Here is a 12,612-nt window from a genome sequence, read left to right on the forward strand (position 1 = left end):
CTCCACTGGGTGCTGGGCTCCCTATGAGTCCTCCGTGGCACTGGCCACAGACGAAAGCCTCTACACCCCTAACACTGCGGCAGCGGCGGCTCTGATGCGTTTGGGCTGGCCCAGGGCAGCCGGTCCTGCCACTGCCGCTTTTGTCTTTACTCACAGTTGCTGGGCTCCCGCTGAGTCCTCTGTGGCAGACACCCCGACGCTGGCCATAGACAGAAGCCTCTGGGCCCTGGAAGCTGTGGAAGCAGCTGCTCCGAGGTCTTTATGCGCCGGCCAATGGCTGCTGGTCCCGCCGCTGCTGCTTTTGACTTTACTCTGGGGTGCCTGGCTCCCGAGGGCAACCAGCCCTGCCGCTGCCGCTTTTGTCTTTACTCACAGGTGCTGGGGTCCCGATGAGTCCTCTGTGTCAGACGCCCCTGTCGCTGGGCGCAGGGGGAAGCCTCTGGGCCCCGACCGCTGAGGCAGCCAAGGCTCCAAGGTCTTTATGCGCCGGCCAATGGCTGCTGTCCTACCGCTGCCGCTGCCCTTGACTTTTCTCAGGGTTGCCGGCTCCGGTTGAGTTCTCTGTGGCAGCCACCCTTGTCGCTGGGCACAGACGGAAGGAAGCCTCTGGGCTCCAACCGCTGCGGCATTCGCTGCTCCGAGGTCTTTACTCGCTGGCTAATGGCTGCCGCAGGTCTGTCCGCCTCCGTCCTTATTCGTGTCCCTGAGACCCCAACAACCCCCAGCGGTCTGGTTCGTCACTATCTCTGGTCTCTTATTTTCATAAATGCTGGGGGATTGTTGGTTGGGGAATTGATTGCGCTGTTCTTCTGTAAATCTGCCAGGATTTTCCCCCAAGTGTAGGAGAACTGCAGTCGCTCCGTCCTACTCCGCTGCCATTTTCTCTTCTCCCTAAAAGTTTTTTATATTCCTCTTTTGAGAGCTGGAACAAAATTTCTCTCTTTTGAATGTGGGATGCACTTAGTGGCTCACTTCTAACCAACAGAATGAAGCAGAAGTGATGATAATGACCCTCTAAACAAGGTTATAAAAAGGTGTTCTCTCTCTGCCTCTATGTCTCTCTCTCTGTCTCTCTGTCTCTCTGTCTCTCTCTCTCAATGCCTCTCTTTCAGATTGCTGGCTTTGGCTAAAGAAAGCCAAGTGCCTTTAGGCAGTCCTATGGGTAGGACCATGAGAAACTGAAGCTTCCTGACAACACCCATGACAATGAGACACCTTGGAAGCAGATTCTCCAGACCCTGCCAAGCCTTCGGATTGACTGCAGCCTTGGCCAACAGTTCAACTGCAAACCTTACTAAGACCCTGAGCAGAACCCCTTCCTAAACTGCTCCTAATTCCTGACCTACAGAAACTGGAAAAAGAATGTTTGCTGTTTTAAGCCACTAAACTTCTGGAGTGATTTGTTATTCAGCAATAGATAACTAACAATAATAATATCTAATAGTAACTGATAACTAATAGATAACTATAAGATAATTGACCCAGTTTCAAGTGTCTAAATTTTCAATACATTTGTGAATATATCCTAAATTAAATGCCTCCTCTTCCACACATCTCTCCTGGCCTACCTTTATAGAAATAGTGTCTAAAATCAGACAAGGCCAGATCTGTACCTGTTTTATAGAATCTCATATCTCTACTATATATACTCTACTATATATAGTGACAAGTACTACTCGCACATTTTTCTCCCTTATTAGATGTTAAGTTTCATTAGGATCTGGTTCCAAAGTTTTTCTATTGTCACAGGAATTGGGTACACTAAAAAATGATGTGGTCAATATTTGTTGAGAGAATGAGCAGCCTGACTCTAAACTAAAGTTTCTTTTGTTGCAGGGGGTGGGCTGAATGGAGAAGGGCAAAAGGGGAAAAATGGGACAACTGTAATAAAATAAATAGAAAATTTTTAAACAAAGAAAATCTATTTGTATTTATTGTGAGTTATGTACAACTAAAGAAGCTATTCACAATATAAAAAGTATCTAATTACTTCATAACTTTTACAAACGAGAAAATTGTTCGGAGAAAAATAATTAGTATGATCTCATTTACAAAGCGGATTAGCTAAGTGGAATTAAAACATCACAATTGTTATATTAGTCCTTGTTGAAAACCAATGCAGAATGAAATTAGAGGCATCAGGAATCTACAGATGACTATATTCCTGCCCAAATAACAAAGTCCTCATCAATTTTTCTTCCAATTGAGACAATAACTTTTCTCTTTTACATTGTTTGTGAGCTGACATCATCCACTAAACCACTTCCACCCTCTTTCCCTTGGTCTCCAATTTGTTTTGTACAATATTAACTAAGAATCAACAGCAACATATGAAAAGTGTATAACTATTTTTTATTGTTTGTACCTAAAATCCAGGCTTCTCATTTTCTCTGAGTAATGGAAAATGTGAAAACTGATTATGAACTGAGCTTGAAATGTTCAGAGAATTTGGCTTTTAAAAATGAAAGCACAAAAAGTATTATGCTTTGCTGGAACTTCCCAGATATAATTACATAAAAGGAAGGATTCTTTCTGTCAGCCCTTGTCTTTGCCATTTGGTAAGAGAAAATGCTGTCAGAGCCCATCTTTCTGTGTCTTCTGTCATATTTCTGAAGTGTCCACTATCAGCCAATATTCAGCAGTCATCAAGGAAGTTCTGAGTTGGGCAATGATATCCTAAGTAGTCAAATCACACCTTTCTCTTATGCAACCAGATTTGATCCTTGATCTAAAGCAACCACAATAAACCTATTGAGACATTTTTTACAGGGATAACTGTTTTTATAGTAAATCAGTATCCATGTACAGGTTATTATATATTGTAAAACAACAAATACACTATTTATGTGCAGAGTATTATGCACTGTTGTCATGTAAGACATCAGTTCAGCTGACTCTTCTTTCCTAAGCAACAGTAACAACAAAAAAAACCCTGAGTTCCAGTGGTTTCCAGCTTGCTCTCAAATGTTAAGATAGATTTTTTCAGTTCAAAATTCTAATAATGTAACAAAAAAAGTGTCATGTTCTTAGTTTCCAAACTGCATCCTTAGATTTTTGACCATTGCTGTTTTCACTCTTTACCTCCAAAATGGGGGTAAAATTTTAAGAGTTCTTTGAGTAGCATTATTTGCACAGCCACATAATAGATTATAGAGCATCTCTGGATTATTTTCTATGCTAGATAAATGAAATAAAACTTTAGGCAATAACTCAGGGGATTTAATCAATGTTAGCTATCAATATCAAGACAGTGTAATTTTAGTCCTTGGTATTAAAAGTTTTCAGCCTAGATTTTCTAGATAAACAACTATATTTCTTTTTCATATGGACAAATTTAGGAGGAGAAACTTTACTTTTTTTCCATCAGATACCAGCCATTCAAATCACCACTCTTAAAGCAACATAGTCTATCCAAACCAAACTAATGGACTGTAATGAGCTGCTGTTATTAATTTTCCCTACGGATAGTGAAAAAAGACTCTCTCACATTCAACCTCTTGATTAATTTCATCAATCTCACCTCAAGCCCTACGAAATTTTAACTGGCCAGTGAAAGTCATTGAAAGCACAGTCATAGATTAAAGCAATGTTTGTCATAATAAAACTTCCCTAAAGTGGAAATATGAAGAACCAGGAAAACAGATAAACAGTCATAGAACTACTGTTCTGAGGTAAGTCAAGAGGAAGAGAAAAGTTACAGAGGAAGTACATACGAACACAGTGAGGCAATTCAACATTCCTATGGGTGTCTGGAAAACACTACAGGAAAGTGAGAATGTGTACCTGATATGTGAGTAACAGATATTGAACAGTGGTGATTCTGAGGAACTATGTTTTTCAATCAGATTTTTTCAAAAGCAATTAAAAGTAAACCATACATATTCTCACTAAAAGAGAAAATTCAGTAACACACTGGTCTATTGATTGCTGCACATGCAGATAGCCACTATCAGAAGGAAATACATTTGCCGGCCCAACTGGGATCATGCCTGTGCTTCTGCATAACAATAGTGTCACTTTTGCCCTAAAAAAATGGACCAATTTGGAAAACAAACAATTTGTTCATCTTAATTTTAGTGGATTAGTATTTAAATGAAAAAAATAATGACATAAGCACACATAAAATCTTAAAACCATCTCATCTGTCTTTCTCATTCTGATACCCCTCAGCCTTGGTTAAGAGTAAGCAGTAAGTTCACTGTTTCTTAGCAACCTTGAATCTGGCCCTCTAACCTAGCTAAGACATACTGCCCCACACAGACTTTTGGCACTGCCTTTACGTATTTGCCCAAATTATTCCCATAACTGGCTCTTGTTTGCCAATCAGTAAATCACTTTATCCAAAAACAAGATCAAGACTCACTCACTCACTTTGTCTTGCTGATCCAACTTCATTTTACCTCATGGGAGGCAGATCCTAGAGGTAAAGGTACATTATTTAAAGTTTATTGCATCAATTTGCTGAGAAATAGCTATACATTACATTCAATATTAGTAACAAAATGCATTGTCCAAGCCCTAGCATGCTTAAGAAAACTCTAGCTGTTAAGAAACAGCTCCACTTCACTTCTAGGGGCTCACAAGCCCCTTTGCTTGAAGGGCACAGTTCTAGATACTGCCAAGTTACAAAGAAATTTCCTTGGCCTCATTTTCCCTATATTTTTATGTATTTTATTTTACTACAAACTCTTTATAAATCTTTTAAAATATTTCTACCACAATGGGGAAAGCACATGAATAATCAAACATGGCTCTTGTCTTATAGACCTTAAAACTTAGAAGAATAGGAAACAGAATTTAGAAGAATAAGAAAAACAGAAACCACAGAGCTATAGTGTATTATACAATATTATACAATAAGTGCCATGAAGTAGATACAACGTGCTATTTAGGTTCAAAAGAAGGAAGAAATCACTCTCATAGGGGAAGGGATATGGAAAAATGAAAGAATTGATAGACAGTAGATTGTGTGGAAATGAGTTTTGAGGTTATCTAATGAGGTTAGATAATGGCAGAGAGGTGGAGACAAAGGAATGTCTAGTGGAAACAACATAAATAAAGGTGTAGGGGTTGGAAATTATAGAGTATAATTGAGACAAAACAGTAATTTAATCCAGCAGAATGACAGTTTTTAGGAGTAAGACTTATCCTGTCTAAAAAGTGTATACCTAGTATATAGAGAGGGATCAGATTGACAAAGAAAATATACATGTTCACAGCATTTGTGTAAGTGCTTGAGTATACCTACAATTTTATTAAAAATATACATGATTAAGGGCTCATTTGAAAAATGCAGGGATTGAATAGTCTACATCTGCTTACCTTTGCAAAAGAGCTGCTTTCTGTTCAAATAGAATCAACCAGGACCTCCAAAGAAGTCTACTGCCCAGCAGAGATTCAAACTCTGTGTGAGAATTGGGAGACAAAATAGCTCTAGGTCCATACTCCTGTAGATTTTCAAGTTTATGTTGATCAGGATCTGATCAGGATCAGGCTTCTGAGCTCAGATCAGGCTGCATTTTTGTACTGAATGCTGGAGGGACATGGAGGACAGTAGAGGCAACTGCCATACTGAAGCAGAGATACTATAATGTCTTCTGGATTGGTGACAGTCTCACTTTTCCCCTCTCTACATCTCAATCAGTTTGATTGAAGCACAGAACTGTTCATCTTTCTTCTCCCTGGGGAGGGAAAGGTGCATAAAGTGCAATATTATAAAGCAAAAAGGGGTTTTATACACATCATCTTAGTTTTCAGTGATGGAGAATGAAGAAAAAGAATAAGAATTCCAAGTGACAGATAAAGGTTCAAGGTTAATCTGATTGCCAATATATGAAATGCCACTTACCTCAGGCCATTTCAAATTGCCCATCATTCTCTCCACAGTGAATGAAATGATTCTTTCCAAAGAAAGTGGTATCCATGGATAATGGCTGCTATTACATATTCATACACCACTTTACATTCTGTAGCTTACTTGGCATGAACTCTTATAAGTCTCTCTTTACAGATTCCTTGTCAGAGAGGTGAGATCTGGATTGAGCAAGCTCTCACTGGCACTTTTTGGTGGACAGTATGTGGGGACAGTATGAGGGGACGCAAACCTCACTCATGGCATGCAAACTATCTATGCCTCCACTGCCTGCCCACTTGGTACATGCAAAGAAATGCAGGGTCCTAAGACAATACTTCATAAGTCACTTAAGTTCCTATTTGTATAATCTATAGTTTTAACGAAGAGTTCTTTTCAGTACCTGGAAGATAATGAAAATAATTATTGTGTGCTCTAAAACAAATGATGTCCTGGCTGGTGTAGCTCAGTGGATTGAGCGCGGGCCTGCGAATAAGACGATTGCAGTTCGATTCCCAGTCAGGGCACATGCCTGGGTTGCAGGCCAGTTCCCTGCAGGCCAACTCCCAGCAGGGGGCACATGAAAGGCAACCTTACATTGATGTTTCTCTCCCTCTCTCCTTCCCTTCCCCTCTAAAGATAAATAAATAAAAAATCTTTAAAAAATAAAAAATAAAATAAAATTTAAAATAAAATAAAACAAATGATGTGAGACAGTTCTCTTTTCACATTAAGAATTATTTCCTCATAAGAAGAAACTAAGAAGAAATTTTTATTTTTAAAAAAAGATTTTAAAAAGGAAAAGTCGTAAGTTTTTATGTACGGTTGAGTTTTCAAGTTGTGCTATAACCAACAAACACTTCTCTGGAGCACCATCCCAATGAAATTGGGGTTAAGTCAATTCAATACTTATTTGCTTTCTAGCAAAGACATGCCTCTCATGTCTGTGAGGCACAATGCTGGCAAATTTTATTTTCATATAAGCCAGTTTATTCCAGACAACAAAGATGTGGCCACAGACAGATTTACTCAATACAGCCAAAGGAAAGCTGAAAATAATTTGTGGATGGCTCAGTGCATACCCATTCCACCTTAAAGAAACATAAAACTCAGGGATTATTTATGCATAATCATTAAGTTCACATATTTAAATCATAATATCTCCTCTCTCTCTCTCTTTCTCTCATTCTCTCTCTCTGTCTCTTTCTCTCTCTCTTCAGTTTTTTAGTAATAAGTGCAATTGCTGAATTGCTCCTCATGATTAACTCTCCTCTCTCAAGGTCAATGATTGCCTTGAGTGTGATGACAGTGTTCAAGGTAATGCACAATTCAGATAAACATTGATATGTTGACGTATCATAAGCCTACTGTAATTAAAAGGTGTGCCTACACCTGGGCCAACTGTTTAAAACATGTTTTCTAGAAACCTGATGTGTCTGAATTTACCCAGAACACCTGTTCATGCATTTTTTTCAGAAGCCCATAGTTCAAGGTAATTTTTGTAAAGCATTAAAAATTTGCTTCAAATTAATAACAGAAAATAAGTTTGAGCTGATTTTTTGTCAACCTTTAATAACAACTTCTGGTTTGAAATTAGGGGAAAAGGATTTTCTATTTATAGACTGCTAGAAAATGTGAGATGGATTCAAATATTTTAAGAGTAAACTACTGTCTGTCCCATTTGTGGAATCTGTATTTTGACATGCAGTGACATTTCTTGACAAACCATTCCCTAGAGCTGTTCTGACCACAACTCTTTTTAGTGTGATTATTTTTTTTATTGCTAATGGTATTGGTGCTCTCAAATATACAATGTAGAGAGAGAAAATAAGAGCAAAAGAGATATTCCCTCTGAAACTACTCTAGAATGGTCTTGCCTTCTCACCTATAAATATCATTCCAAGATGTCAAGATACATTTTGGCTATTTATGTCTCACAAAGTACTCAAGGGCATTGTTTGAGGATCAAGAGGCAAAATTCTTACTCCAACAGTTGATTCATCCAGTTCAGCAGTAAATCAACTTAAAATCATCAGACAGGAACAAGAGAAAATGCTAAGAACCAGGAATGTGGCTGAGTACCTAAATTAATTTTGAACAAACATTCATTTAGGGGTTTGTAATTTACAATAGACAAATATCTAAAACAACTATGTCACGCAAAGTGGTAAGGCCAAAATTTAGTGGCAAAATGTACGTATGTTCAGAGAGAAAAGCTGGCACAGGTAGTGATTATGGTGATCTGCTCCTCTATCTATCAGGTCCAGTGGCAACTGAGAAAGTAGAATTATAGTTACTAAATTATTCTGTAATCTCTAATGCACAAGCTCAACTGCAACAATAATGCTATCTTTCTGGATGTTCTTAAAACTAAAATACTATTACTCATCTATAAAATGAAAATCATAATACCTACCTATGAGAGTAGCTATGGGGATTAAATGAATATACAGTAAAACTTAGCACTATGCCTGGCATGCAATAAACTCTCAACAAGTGAATGCTGCTGTAATCATGCTCACAACTATCATCTTTCACCATTTAGTATTTAGCCATGCACATATTTTATTGGAAAAGATGTATATTTGACCATAATCCTTTTTCCATTCATCAAAAGAGTATGTATTGACTTGCTTCTACATTCCAGGTACAAGACAAGGCAGAGGGATTAAATTCCCAGGTGTTGGGACAGAGTTGTGCAGATGCAAAATTAACTGTGGCCACTGAAACTCTGAGACTGAAGACCAGCCTAGGCAATGTCAACTTCAACTTCAGAAGTCTTGCTGGCTCAACACCTAGACATAAATAGGTTATTTTGGTAAAAAGTAAATAAATAAAGCTTTCACCGTAGGAAATCTAAGTAAGGTCCCTCTCAAAAGGATGCAGGTGTGCTCCAAGTAGATATGAGGCAAGTAATCATGTAAACAGTCAATTTAGAAGAACCCATAAGCACCTGGAAGTCAGGAAAATAAAAATATAAATTCACAGAATGGAAAGAGCACCTCAGGCAACACTAAGGCATTAGAACTGAAGGTGTTTCATTGCAAAAAAAAAGCCCCCCAAATGAAAACACTGTCTTGAAGCCCTGTCCTGGGTTTAATCAAGTTGATCCACACTCACCCCCTTTTTACATTCATTCTACTCAGAGGCTGTCCTGTGATGCATGTTTGGCTCAAATTCATACACACACACACACACACACACATACATGCATTCTTACCAAGACCTTCAACTACATGTGGATGTTCTAAATGATAAGCAAATGTTTGTTTTAGCTTTAGCTAACACATTAAGCCTGAAGGGAAAAAATGCATGACTAGTTTTCATGATCTTTAATATTGACAATGTTTTTCCTACTTTTAAAACATTCTTTTGATCTCTTAAAACAGCCAAATTTTATTCACAACAGAAATCTGTTATATGCAATACTATTATCCCCTTGTAATTATTTATAACATTTTAGGATAGTTCTTGCTGCTTTTATAATGACACTAGCCTTCCCAACCTCTCACTTTTACACTTAGAACATTGGTACAAATTTTAAAATTATGGAACCATTCATGGCTAATCACAGCATTGCATTAAAAACCTTGTATTTTCCCTTTACATCAGTTTACAACAATTCTTTCTTTAATTATCATTTGAATGTATTACATACATTTTTTAATTTAAATTTTTTTCAATTACTGTTGACATACAATGTTATATTAGTTTCAAGTGTACAGTATAGTGATTAGACATTTATACAATTTATGAAGTGATTACCTTGTTAAGTCTTGTTGGGAACCACTCTGCTTGGTTTCAGGAATTGTAACTCTACTCACCCCCCTACCCCCATGGCTAAGGATGAGCGAGTGCCCTCCGTTCCAGAATGCAAGCCACAGGAGACAAAGTTTGTCTCTGGTAGCAAATGCTGCCTCAGTTTCCTCTCCTTGCCCCCAAAGCTTGGTTGGAAGTCAATGACCAGTAAGTCCCCTCACAGCAGGGGGCAACCTAAGCCAGACTTGATCACTTGAGAGGCCATCATGGAAGGACTAGGGAAGCTGCAAGAAAGAGTAAGCAATGGCCCTTGCCCCATGGCTATATGACATAGCCAGAGTACCCATGTGCTCTGGGAGAAGTGCTTCCCAGCTCTAATCCACTTAAGCCTGAGTACCTGATGGGGAGGGGTGCAGCTCCTTGCCTGGCCAGAGCGGATCTCCAGGGGCAGGGGGGAGGAGGGTAAGTCTCTCGTCACAAAGAATTCCTAAAAACCTGTGAAACTTGCTTTGCTAAGAGTGCTTTCATTCATATGTTAAGGGTCCAAGCAGGAAACCCTAAAGTTTCTGCAAAACCCCCTTCCTGACAGACACTGACTCAGACTAAGCCCTCAGAGTTCTTTGAAATGTTATCTGCTGTTTGATCCTTGCTGCCCTGTATTCCTGTGTATTACAACCCAACAAAAGCCCTTGGAGGAAGGGGCTCAAGGTCTTTTTCTTCTAAGAAACTGGCCACTGCTCATGGCCCTTCCCCTTTGGGGGATTGGCCACCTCTCCTCCCAAAGCAGATCATGTCTTAGTAGTGTTCACTTTCATCTGTGGCAGACAGGGTGACTTGCAGGAAAAGTCACCTCCACAAAGTCTAATACCCATCTGACACCATACATAGCTATTGCAATATTATTTTCTATATTCCCTATGTACTTTATATCTCTGTGATATATCTCATATGTTTTTAAATTTTATCTTTTATCTGAATTTATTACAAATTTTTCCATTTAGACTCTGCTTTCATAAGTACTCAAAAAACTCCATATCAATACTACAGCAGAGGCTATTTATTAAATGGAAATATTGCCAATAATGTGGATGAAGAATAAAATTTAATAGCTAGTTGTAGGACATTTTCAGCACCAGGCAGAAAGCAAAGCATCTTACATGTATTATCTCATTTAACTTTAGGAAATTTTATGAGGAACTGGTGTCATCAAATCCATTTACAGATGAGAAACTGAGGCTGGGAGACATTAAGTCATTGACAGAGGTCACAGCTAGGAAAATACAAAATTTAGAACCCCATCTGTCTAGCTCCAAGACCTAGACTCTTAAGCATTACACCATGTGCAGAAAATTTTACGTGCTCTTTTATGTGTGTGCTTTTGTACAAAATATTTTTCAGTGCTAAGGTAGCCAAAAGAAATCCAAACAAAATGACATAAAGGCTTTGGTACTGTTAAGCCTATTTAAGCTTTCATTTTTTTATTCTAATGTACCTATTGCTATTGCTTCTTTTCTATTCAATCACAGTTAGAATGCCATAAAAGAGGTAATACACAAATGATGCTGAAATCACACAGGCAACCAGAGTAAAAATCCATGGGGAAAATAGAACAATATAAAAGCAAAGTCTGAAGTCCCTCACCTTTTGGTGAGTCTGAAGCACCCTGGCTTCATGGCAATCAGCCATATACTGCATAACAAAAATTTCAATCTCTAAGCTGTTATTATGGGGCTCATAGACAATCTGTGTAAGGTCATATTTGCATAAGTCAAGTGTTCCACAATCTGTACACCATCTTTACCTAATGCAGGACTAAACCACTGGTGTGGATTATAATTAACCCTCCAGATTTCCCTAAATGCCAGCCAGCATTCACTTAGAGAACAGTGGTTGGAGTATGGAAGAAGTAAAGCAAGGAACTACAGTCGACCTCTCCAGCACCAAAAGCCACCAGAATTCACAAATAATTCAAGAAATAAATACTCTTCTATGTACCAATGTCCTTTTACTTCATAAGTTAGTACAAACAAGGGAAAAATAGTGTGTGAATTGGTGATGGCAAGGAATTCAAGGGACCATGCAGGATATCACTGGGCACCTGTCATTAATGCAACACAGATATCCTTTAGTCCAGTACCTTACAAACTGAATTTCCAGAAGCCCTGGTTTCCTGCTGTTTTAGGAATGAGAGAGAAAGTCTCAGTTAGGGGGTTACAAGTTTTCAATCATTCCACTCAATCAATGTGACTTCACTCTTATTTAATAGGCATGCTGGAGTTTCATGCATGATTTGATTGGAAAGAGTATCTGATGCTGAATATGAAGTTGGAACACCACTAATTCAGGGAAACTTCTATCTTTTATCTATATGCAGACTGGCACCCAAGTATTCAAATATCTGGTCCAGTGTTCAACTTACCACACCTTCAATCTTCTTCATGTATTTCTTCTTCTGCTTCTTTCCACTCCACCTTGAGATGTCCATTGCCATTTCCCCCAGTTTTGGTAAATGCATAAATGAGAGAGATATACAAAGGGTTCCTTCATCAAACCTTTAAAGCAGACCTAGGAACCATATAAGGCAAGTGGTCTTTGATGCAGAGGTACCTTTGGTGAACTGTGCCTGAATCCAAATTCTGCACATAAAAGGTCTGAGCCTGCCCATGTTAATATGTCTAGCCCAATTCCTTCAGCAATTATATTGGATAGTGCTCTAAGCTTTACCAAGAGTATGTTCATATTTGTCACCAAAATAAGAAATTTTTCATATTTTGAAGTTAGCCCTTCTGCAGAGCAGTAGGAAATTATTTCTCCTACTGGTAATATTGAGTTATGATTAGTTGGGCTTTGCAGATTACCCAGTACAAGTCTTTCAGTCTATGTAGTTTTCAGACTACAAGTAAGGTAACTGAGACCAAAAAAATGTCAAATGATGTCTGTCATCAGGTCATTAGTATCTAAGCCAAGACTATAGACCACAACAACTAATTTCTAACACCCTT

Source organism: Sturnira hondurensis, unplaced genomic scaffold, assembly GCF_014824575.4.
Source record: "Sturnira hondurensis isolate 20B ecotype Veracruz unplaced genomic scaffold, ASM1482457v3 Scaffold0016184, whole genome shotgun sequence".
Taxonomy (NCBI): domain Eukaryota; kingdom Metazoa; phylum Chordata; class Mammalia; order Chiroptera; family Phyllostomidae; genus Sturnira; species Sturnira hondurensis.